The sequence below is a fragment of the Chiloscyllium punctatum genome, chromosome 8 (assembly GCF_047496795.1).
Source record: "Chiloscyllium punctatum isolate Juve2018m chromosome 8, sChiPun1.3, whole genome shotgun sequence".
NCBI classification, from domain to species: domain Eukaryota; kingdom Metazoa; phylum Chordata; class Chondrichthyes; order Orectolobiformes; family Hemiscylliidae; genus Chiloscyllium; species Chiloscyllium punctatum.
In genome coordinates, this window is record NC_092746.1 from 129,771,205 (window position 1) to 129,783,421 (window position 12,217).

At 51.5% G+C, this 12,217-nt stretch overlaps 1 protein-coding gene across 1 annotated transcript in view; it reads right to left on the reverse strand.

Annotated features, from left to right (window-relative positions):
- Nucleotides 1-9,359, reverse strand: part of LOC140480300 (tonsoku-like protein) — a 101,367-nt gene extending 92,008 nt beyond the window's left edge. Inside the window, exon 1 of the mRNA XM_072575004.1 lies at nucleotides 9,170-9,359. The gene's annotated coding sequence lies outside the window, so the exon portion shown is untranslated. The remainder of the gene's footprint in view (nucleotides 1-9,169) is intronic.
- Nucleotides 9,360-12,217: the final 2,858 nt, after the last annotated feature.

Here is a 12,217-nt window from a genome sequence, read left to right on the forward strand (position 1 = left end):
CCCCACTTCACTCACCCCCTTCCCTCCCCCCACCTCACTCACGCCCTCCCCCCACTTCACTCACCCCCTTCCCTCCCCCCACCTCACTCACGCCCTCCCCCCACTTCACTCACCCCCTTCCCTCCCCCCACTTCACTCACCCCCTTCCCTCCCCCCACCTCACTCACCCCCCACCCCCCACCTCACTCACCCCTCTTCCCTCCCCCCACCTCACTCACCCCTCTTCCCTCCCCCATCTCACTCACCCCCTTCCCGCCCCCATCTCACTCACCCCTCTTCCCTCCCCCCATCTCACTCACCCCCATCCCTCCCCCACCTCACTTCCGCCTCCCCCCACTTCACTCACCCCCCCTTCCCTCCCCCCACCTCACTCAACCCCTCCCATCACTTCACTCAACCCCCCCTTCCCTCCCCCACCTCACTCACCCCCTTTCCCTCCCCCACCTCACTCCCCCCCACCCCCTCACTCAGCCCCCTCCCCAACCTCACTCATCCCCTTCCCTCCCCCCACCTCACTCCCCCCTCCCCCACTTCACTCCCCCCTTCCCCCACTTCACTCACCCCCTTCCCTCCCCCCACCTCACTCACCCCCCTCCCCCACCCCCTTGAATATCAGCCCCCTTAAGGGGGGGGGGGGGGGGGGCTAAGGTCAGGGGGCACTGAGGACAGCAAGTGAGGGTACACAGAGGCAATACGAGGGGCTGAACAGCCTCGTCCTGTTCTTGAAGTCAACACACGGGAGGGAGAAGCCCAGCATTTTTAACCGGGGGATCCCAGGGGAAAGGATACAGCTCACGGGGGGACCAAAGGGTCAATGGGGTGGGTGGGGATTGGGGAACACTGACAGGGAGTTAAACAGGGCAAGGAGGGACTGAGAGGGTCTGGAGCAGATTGACACGAGGAGTGAGAGAATGGAGGTGGGTACTGCAGATGCTGGAGATTAGAGTGTTGCTGGAAAAGCACAGCAGGTCAGGCAGCATCCGAGGAGCAGGAGGGTCAATGTCTCGGGCAAAAGCCCTTCAACAGTCTTTTGCCCGAGACATCGATTCCCCTGCTCCTCGGATGCTGCATGTCCAGCTGTGCTTTTCCAGCAACACACTGATCTCGACAAGGAGTGACACTCAATCGAAAAACAGACAAAACAGCGTCAACTCTCTGAGGCTCAGGAACAGGAAGAAATGTCCGAGTTTTGTTCGACAAACAACAGGTTTTGTTTTGATGGGGTTTTGGAGGATTCCCTCGTCCTCGAGGATACAGTGCTCTCAGTGTGAACACTGAGTCACTTGACCACAGTAACACCACGGTCAGTTTGAATGTATTTACCATGAGCCAAAATTAACTGTGATCAACAACAAAGAATCGCACAAACTACACTTGGCCCAGAAGTTGTTGTTAAAAATGGCTTTGCAGTTTATTCACTCGGTCACCCCGATAGGAGAGTGGGACAGTGCCCACTCCCTCAGCACTGACCCTCCGACAGTGCCCACTCCCTCAGCACTGACCCTCCGACAGTGCCCACTCCCTCAGCACTGACCCTCCGACAGGGCCCACTCCCTCAGCACTGACTCTCCCACAGTGCGGCACTCCCTCAGCACTGACCCTCCGACAGTGCGGCACTCCCTCAGCACAGACCCTCCGACAGTGCCCCACTCCCTCAGCACTGACCCTCCGACAGTGCGGCACTCCCTCAGCACTGACCCTCCGACAGTGCCCACTCCCTCAGCACTGACCCTCCAACACTGCCCACTCTCTCATCACAGACCCTCCGACAGTGCCCACTCCCTCAGCACTGACCCTCCGACAGTGCGGCGCTCCCTCAGCACGGACCCTCCGACAGTGCCCACTCCCTCAGCACTGACCCTCTGACAGTGCGGCACTCCCTCAGCACTGACCCTCCGACAGTGCCCACTCCCTCAGCACTGACCCTCCGACAGTGCCCACTCCCTCAGCACTGACCCTCCGACAGTGCGGCACTCCCTCAGCACTGACCCTCCAACAGTGCCCACTCCCTCAGCACTGACCCTCCAACACTGCCCACTCCCTCAGCACAGACCCTCCGACAGTGCCCACTCCCTCAGCACGGACCCTCCGACAGTGCCACTCCCTCAGCACTGACCCTCCGACAGTGCAGCACTCCCTCAGCACTGACCCTCTGACAGTGCCCACTCCCTCAGCACTGACCCTCCGACAGTGCCCACTCCCTCAGCACTGACCCTCTGACAGTGCAGCACTCCCTCATTCCTACAGGACATTGTGGTGTGAGATGTAGAGTCTGTGTGAGACAGTGACCCCAATCTGCCCAGTGGGTGCTATCACCCTGTGCCCTCACACACAAGACTCACGGACCGTTCCTGGTGAACAGCGCTCCGAGATCCTGGCAAACACAAGCTATTCTCCTTCTTCTGTTCCTCGCCTGAGCTTTTCGCTTTGCTTCCTGTAGCTCTGGAAGTGTTCGGACAAGAGGGAGGAGTGAACAAGTCTCATTGAGAAACTACTGTCCCAGGCAGCTCAACATCACACCATCAGACAGACCTGACAGCAAGGAAGACATCCAACAGGCCGAGATCCTGTAGAGGGAGCTTTACTCTGTATCTAACCCCGTGCTGTCCCTGTCCCTGGGAGTGTTTGATAGGGGGCCAGTGTAGAGGGAGCTTTACTCTGGATCTAACCCCGTGCTGTCCCTGTCCAGGGGAGTGTTTGAATGGAGGACAGTGTAGAGGAGCTTTACTCTGTATCTAACCCCGTGCTGTCCCTGTCCTGAGAGTGTTTGACGGGGGCAGTGTAGAGGGAGCTTTACTCTGTATCTAACCCTGTGCTGTCCCTGTCCTGGGAGTGTTTGATGGGGCACAGTGTAGAGGAAGCTTTACTCTGTATCTAACCCTGTGCTGTCCCTGTCCTGGGAGTGTTTGATGGGGGAACAGTGTAGAGGGAGCTTTACTCTGTATCTATCCCCGTGCTGTCCCTGTCCCTGTCCCTGGGAGTGTTTGATGAGGGACAGTGTAGAGGGAGCTTTACTCTGTATCTAACCCCGTGCTGTCCCTGTCCTGGGAGTGTTTGATGGGGTACAGTGTAGAGGTAGCTTTACTCTGTATCTAACCCCGTGCTGTCCCTGTCCTGGGAGTGTTTGATGGGGGAACAGTGTAGAGGGAGCTTTACTCTGTATCTAACCCTGTGCTGTCCCTGTCCTGGGAGTGTTTGATGGGCACAGTGTAGAGGGAGCTGTACTCTGTATCTAACCCCGTGCTGTCCCTGTCCTGGGGAGTGTTTGATGGGGGGGACAGTGTAGAGGTGGCTTTACTCTGTATCTAACCCCGTGCTGTCCCTGTCCCTGGGAGTGTTTGATAGGGGGACAGTGTAGAGGGAGCTTTACTCTGGATCTAACCATATGCTGTCCCTGTCCTGGGAATGATTGATGAGAGACAGCGTAGAGTGAGCTTTACTCTGTATCTAACCCCGTGCTGTCCCTGTCCAGGGGAGTGTTTAATGGGGGAACAGTGTAGAGGGAGCTTTACTCTGTGCCTAACCCCGAGCTGTCCCTGTCCTGGGAGTGTTTGAATGGAGGACAGTGTAGAGGAGCTTTACTCTGTATCTAACCCCGTGCTGTCCCTGTCCTGAGAGTGTTTGACGGGGGCAGTGTAGAGGGAGCTTTACTCTGTATCTAACCCTGTGCTGTCCCTGTCCTGGGAGTGTTTGAATGGAGGACAGTGTAGAGAGAGCTTTACTCTGTATCTAACCCTGTGCTGTCCCTGTCCTGGGAGTGTTTGATGGGGTACAGTGTAGAGGTAGCTTTACTCTGTATCTAACCCCATGCTGTCCCTGTCCTGGGGAGTGTTTGATGGGGGGACAGTGTAGAGGAAGCTTTACTCTGTCTCTAACCCCGTGCTGTCCTGGGGAGAATTGCCAATGAGTTACTGAGAAGCCCATGTGATAATGGACAGAATGAGATTGTGAACAAACAGAGAGTTAGGGTTGAAAAGGACTGGGAGCAAAAAGTGAGCTACTGACTAGACAGTGAGAGCGAGGGTCTGGGGAAGAAGTGCCCAGAAACTGTGGGGGTAGTGACTGGGTTAGTATCGATGTGGAGGTGCCGGGGTGGACAAAGTTAAAAATCACACAACACCAGGTTAGAGTCCAACTGGGTATTTGGAAGCACTAGCTTTCAGAGCGCTGCTCCTTCATCAGGGGGTTGTGGAGATGACAAGAAATAGAATTTATTGCAAAAGATTACAGTGTGATGTAACTGATACGATTTATTGAACAAATCTAGATTGTTATTAAGTCTTTGATCTTTTCGAATGGGGTTACAGGTTGTGGTACATTAATATCTAAATCCCAGAACTGCTTTTAAGTCACATTCCCGATATAACTTAAGGTGTTATAATAAATGGTGACAAGGCATGGAAGGTGTGAGGTTCGAGCCTGTCTGTACCCCAATCTTGAGTCAGACAGGTTTTATTCCCAAAGGAGGAGTTTGTAAAATGTGACATGGACTCACTGCAGACACATCAATCAGCGTGAGCCTGGAGGAGCATTGTGTGAGTTTGAGGAGACTGGATGCCAACAAAAACAGGGAAAAAGAGGAGAGACTTTGGCTAATTTTCCCTTTTGTGATCCACGACCACCCTCCATCACTGCAGGTGACTATATCTACTCGTACTGTATCTTCAATGGGAACTATGCTATTAATTCAGTTGATAAGCAAGAGAAGTTTGACAGTGTTGAGGAAGAGCCAGTGATTACATGCACCAGCAGGTTATTTTGTCTGCATTCATTACCTGTCCAGTCATGATTTCTGTATCTGTGGGAATTGTAATAACTTGTGTATTTTTCATAAATTATCGACACTGCTTATTCAGGCGAAGGTGGGGACTGCAGATGCTGGAGATTTGAGTCAAGATCAGAGTGTTGCTGGAAAAGCACAGCAGGTCAGGCAGCATCCAAGGAGCAGGAATATCGACGTTTCGGGCAAAAGCCCTTCATCAGGAATGAGGATTAATCTTGACTTTAATCTGTGCTGCTTATTGGTTGTATTTGTTATTACTGAAATGTAGAAATCAGAGTGCAATTAAAAAGTGTTTACATTAGTCACAGAGAAAGAAAATCTGCACCTGGGCATTTCCTGTGAATTATGGAAGCGAAACACTACTGTAAATCTCATCATTTTATTGATACACACACCTTCTAATTCCAAGACAGTTTCCTCCCACAATCCAAAGATGTACAGGTCAGAGTGAATGGGCCAGGCTAAATTGCCCATGGTGTTCAGGGATGTGTAGGTGAGCTGCATTAGTCAGGGGTAAATATAGAGTAATAGGGTAGGGGAATGGGTTTGGGTGGGTTACTCTTTGGAGGGTCAGTGTGGACTTGTTGGGTCGAAGGGCCTGTTTCCACACTGTAGGGATTCTGTAACTGCCTGCAGATTGTGGGCTTTTTAGGCAAAATAGAACATATCTGCAAATTCAATTCTACAAATGCAAATACACCCCATAGACTTGTATCTGTGTGTGTGTGTGTGCGTATCAGTGTGTGTGCATCAGAGAGGGGGACACAGAGAGTGAAAGAGTGTGTGTGTGTGTGTGTGTGTGTGTGTATCTGTGTATGTGCATCAGAGAGGGGGACACAGAGAGTGAAAGAGTGTGTGTATCTGTGTGTGTGTGTATCTGTGTGTGTGTGTATCTGTGTGTGTGTGTAGGACTGTCTGTGTGTATGTAGGACTGTGTGTGTGTCTGTGGGACTGTCTGTGTGTGTGTGTGTGTGTGTACGACTGTCTGTGTGTGTGTGTAGGACTGTCTGTCTGTGTATGTCTGTGTGTGTAGGACTGTGTGTGTGTCTGTGTGTGTGTAGGACTGTCTGTGTATGTCTATGTGTGTAGGACTGTCTGTGTGTGTGTGTGTGTGTGTGTGTGTGTGTGTGTGTAGTGGCATGGAAGTCACCTGTAATGTGACATGAACCCAAGGTCCTGGTTAAGGTCCTCCCTTTGGGAACCGAAGTTGGCTATCAACTTGGCTTCAGGACAACATTGACCACAACATTGTACAGCCCTGTCACAGCAGCCACTGCAAGACGTGTCAGAGTGTGGACATAGATACCACCATTACACGTGGGGACACCTCCCCCCATGTATGTGGCAGGTACCCATGCAATTCAGGATTACATCTCTTCCCACCCTACCTCTTGCAAAAATGCCATCCCGTATTCCCAATTTCTCCACCTCCGCTGGATCTGCTCCAGGAGGACAAGTTCCACCATAGGACACACCAGATGGCCTCCTTCTTTAGAGACCGCAATTTCCCTTCCCACGTGGTTAAAGATGCCCTCCAACGCATCTCATCCACATCCCGCACCTCCGCCCTCAGACCCCACCCCTCCAACCGTAACAAGGACAGAACGCCCCTGGTGCTCACCTTCCACCCTACCAACCTTCGCATAAACCAAATCATCCACCGACATTTCCGCCACCTCCAAAAAGACCCCACCACCAGGGATATATTTCCCTCCCCACCCCTTTCCGTCTTCCGCAAAGACCGTTCCCTCCGTGACTACCTGGTCAGGTCCATGCCCCCCTACGACCCACCCTCCAATCCTGGCACTTTCCCCTGCCACCGCAGGAACTGTAAAACCTGTGCCCACACCTCCTCCCTCAACTCCATCCAAGGCCCTAAAGGAGCCTTCCACATCCATCAAAGTTTTACCTGCACATCCACCAATATCATTTATTGTATCCGTTGCTCCCGATGTGGTCTCCTCTACATTGGGGAGACTGGACGCCTCCTAGCAGAGCGCTTTAGGGAACATCTCCGGGACACCCGCACCAATCAACCACACCGCCCCGTGGCCCAACATTTCAACTCCCCCTCCCACTCTGCCGAGGACATGGAGGTCCTGGGCCTCCTTCACCGCCGCTCCCTCACCACCAGACGCCTGGAGGAAGAACGCCTCATCTTCCGCCTCGGAACACTTCAACCCCAGGGCATCAATGTGGACTTCAACAGTTTCCTCATTTCCCCTTCCCCCACCTCACCCTAGTTCTAAACTTCCAGCTCAGTAACTGTCCCCATGACTTGTCTGGACTTGTCCTACCTGCCTATCTCCTTTTCCACCTATCCACTCCACCCTCTCCTCCCTGACCTATCACCTTCATCCCCTCCCCCACTCACCCATTGTACTCTATGCTACTCTCTCCCCACCCCCACCCTCCTCTAGCTTATCTCTCCCACGCTTCAGGCTCACTGCCTTTATTCCTGATGAAGGGCTTTTGCCCGAAACGTCGATTTCGCTGCTCGTTGGATGCTGCCTGAACTGCTGTGCTCTTCCAGCACCACTAATCCACCCATGTAATTCAGCCAACGTTGTCTATCTTATATGTTGCAGGAGAGCTTGCCCTGACGCATGGTACATTGAGCAAAGGCTGTGGTAATGGATCAATGGGCACCGCACAATAATCAACAGACAAGAGGGTTCCCTCCCAGTTGGGGAACACTTCAGTGGTCCAGGACATTCAACCTCAGATCTACAGGTGACCATCCTCCAAGGCGGACTTCGGGACAGGCAGCAGCAAAAAGTGGCCGAGCAGAGGCTGATAGCCACATTCCATACCCATAGGGAGGGTCTCAACCAGGACCTTGGGTTCATGGCACATTACAGGGGACCACCATTACACTACACACACACACACAGACACTCCTACACACACACACACACAGACAAACACATACTCTCACACACACACAAACGCACACACACAGGCACTCCTATACACACACACAGGCACTCACACACACAAACAAACACACTCTCACACAGACACACACACAAACACTCCCACACACACACACACACACACGCACTCCTATACACACACACACACACACACACTCCTATATACACACACACACACACAGACACACACTCCTATACACACACACACGCACTTCTATATACACAGACAGACACACACACACACTCCTATATACACACACACACTCCCACTCCTATTCACACACACACAGACACTCCTATACACACATACGCACACACACACACAAAGTCTATGGGGTTAATTTGCATTTTCAGAATTGTCATAGAGAACGGAAACAGACCCTTCGGCCCAACCCGTCCATGCCGACCAGATATCCCTACCCAATCTAGTCCCACCTGCCCCCACCCGGTCCGTATCCCTCCAAACTCTTCCTGTTCATATTCCCATCATTTGCAATTCCATGCTATTTTACTCAAAAAGCCCACAATCTGCAGGCAGTCAGTCCGTGTAATATTTTATAAACTGCTACTTTGGAAATAGAACCAATCTGACTCAAGATTGGAATACGGACAGCCTTCATTTACCTCTCACACTCCCAGCTACCTTTCCCTCCAACCCCAGACCCTCCCATTTATCTCTCAGCCCCCAGGCCCACAAGTCTCATTCCTGATGAAGGGCTTTTGCCCGAAATGTCAATTCTCCTGCTCCTCGGATGCTGCCTGACCTGCTGTGCTTTTCCAGCACTACACGCTTCAATACACACACACACACTAACCTCACACCTTTAATGTATTGTCTGAGCTAGCCCCTTTTTCTGTAAAACCTTGTTATCTTGAGAAAGTGACTTGAAAGAAGCTCTGGGATTTACACATTAATAAAGTGAAACCTGCAACCCATTCTAAATGGTGAAAGATTTAACAGCAATCCAGATTTCTTCAATATATCATTTCAGTTGTCTTATGATCCTGCCCCACAACCCCCTGATGAAGGATCAGTGCTCCGAAAGCTAGTGCTTCTTCCAAATAAACATGTTGGACTATCACCTGGTGTTGTGTGTGATTTGTAACAGGGTTAGTGTCGGAGCTGGGTGTGTGACTATGAGTCAGTGAGTGTTGCAGACAGTGAAAGTGAAACTAAAATCAAATTGGGAATTGGAAAGGCAGGAAGGAGCAGGGCAGAGAGAGGGTTAATCAGAGAGGGGAAGGGAGAGAGAGGGTTAACCAGGGAGGGGGGAGCAGGACAGAGAGAGGGTTAACCAGGGATGGGGGAGCAGGACAGAGAGAGGGTTAATCAGGGAGGGGATGGGGTTGAGGGGGTGAGAGTGAATTTGCTGATGGGTGTCTGCACAGAGAGTTAGTCTGAGGCAAAGGGAGTCTCCCCAGGGACAATCCCTCTCTCCCGAACACTCACTGACGATCTCCGGCCTCTCACACATTTCCCGGTGTAATCCCAGCGCTGGCTCCTGGAGAAAGGCGCCGATAGGAGCCCGGCCACTCGGCCCGTCCTTGCTGCAGCTCGGGCACTGACAGGAAGATGATGCAGGAGGCAGAGCAATGCAGGGGGAGGGACAGGAACAGAGACAGGGATCCTCCCCTGGCGCTAGATCCGAGATCACCAGGAATCCGCTCCGCAGTCACCGGCATCCCCCTGTGACCCGATCACACTCACTCACAGACAGTGAAAGTGAAACTAAAATCAAATTGGGAATTGGAAAGGCAGGAAGGAGCAGGACAGAGAGAGGGTTAATCAGAGACACACACAGACACACTCACACTCAAAGACACACACACTCACAGACACTCTCACTCACAGACACACAGTCACACACTCACTCACAGACACACACACACTCACAGTCACACTCACACACACTCATAGACACACTCACGCTCACACACACACTCACAGACACACACTCATAGTCACACTCACACTTACTCACAGACACACTCAAAGACACACATTCACACTCACAGACACACACTCACAGTCACACTCACAGACACACACTCACTCACACTCACAGACACATACTCACACTCACAGACACTCACAGACACACTCACAGTCACACTCACACTCACACTTACTCACAGACACACACACTCAAAGACACACATTCACACTCACAGACACACACACACTCATAGTCACACTCACACTCACTCACAGACACAGTCACAGACACACATTCACACTCACAGACACACTCACTCACAGACACACACACTCACAGACACACTCACTCTCTCACAGACACACACACTCATAGAAACACACACACTCACAGACACACACATTCACACTCACAGACACACAATCACAGACACACACTCACTCACAGACACTCACACACACACTCACAGGCACACACTCTCAGACACTCACACACAGACACAGTCACACTCACTCACACAGACACGCACTCTCTCACTCACAGACACACACACAGACTCACTCATTCAGACACTCTCACTCATTCTCACATACTCACTCTCACTCACAGACACACACACTCACACATTCACTCTCACTCACAGACACACACACTCACTCACACAGACACACACTGACACACACAGACACACTCACATTCACACACTCACAGGCACACATTCACTCGCTCACACACACACACTCACACACACACTCACTTACTCACACACACACTCACTTAAAGACACACACTCACACACACACTCACAATCACTTTCACACTCACTCACACACACTCACAGACACACACACACTCACTCACACACACTCACAGACACACTTAGACACTCACACTCACTCACACTCACAGACACACACACTCACAGACACACAGAGTCACACTCACTCTCACTCACAGACACATTAACTCACAGACACACGCACTCAGACACACACGCACTCACAGACACATACTTACAGACACACAGTCACACTCACTCTCACTCACAGACACACACGCACTCACTCACAGTCACACTCACAGACACACACTTACAGACACACTTACTCTCAGACACACACTCACTCACAGACACTCACAGACACTCACACTCACAGACACACTCACTCACAGTCACACACACTCACAGACATGCATGCACACTCACAGACACACACACACTCACAGACACACTCACAGACACACTCACTCACAAACACACACTCACTCACAGACACACACACTCATAGACACACTCACCCACAGACACATTCACACTCACAGACACACACACTCAGACTCACTCACAGACACAGACACACTCACACTTACTCACAGACACACACTCTCAGACACACACACACACTCAAAGACACACACGCACTCACAGACACACACTCACACACTCACTCACACACTCTCACTCACACACACACTCACACACACACACACTCACTCACACACTCTCACACTCACACTCTCACTCGCTCACACACACTCATAGACACACACACACACACTCAAAGACACACACTCACTTACAGACACACTCACTCACACTCACTCACACAAACACTCACACACTCAGTTACACTCACTCACACAGACACACTCACACTCACACACTCACTCCCACTCTCACACACACTCACTCACACACTCCCATACTCACTGACTCACACTCACTCACTCACACAGACACACACACACTCACCCACTCACACTCAATCTCACACACACTCACTCACTCACTGACTCACACTCACTCACTCACATAGACACACACACACACATTCACTCACTCACACTCACACACAGACACACACACACTCACTCTTCTTACTCCCTCACACACCCACACACTCACTCTCACACACACACTCACACTCTCACTCACTCACACAGACACACTCATATTCACACACTCCCTCACACACAGTCAGTCACACATACAGACACACACTCACACAGACATACTCCCTCACACTCACACCCATGCACACTCTCTCACACACGTACTCCCTCACACACTCACACTCTCACAGACACACTCCCACATTCCCTCACACACTCTCACACACATACTCAGAAAGGGATCATGCCGTAAAGTTGAGTGAAATAGGAGTTGAGGGGAAGGGTGAGGGCAGTAACAGATTAAAAATACTTTATATTAATGCACGAAGCGTTAGAAATAAGATGGATGAGCTTGAGGCTCTTTTGGAAATTGGCAGATACGATATTGTGGGGATAACTGAGACGTGGCTTCATGGGGACAGGGCCTGGGAAATGAATATTCAAGGCTGCACGTGCTATCGTAAGGACAGACTGACGGGCAGAGGGGGTGGGGTGGCCTTGTTGGTAAGGGAGGATATTCAGTCCCTTGTGCGGGGGGACCTAGAGTCAGGGGATGTAGAGTCAGTGTGGATAGAGCTGCGAAATACTAAGGGTAAAAAGACCCTTTTGGGAGTTATCTACAGGCCCCCAAACAGTAGTCTGGATGTAGGGTGTAAGTTAAATCAGGA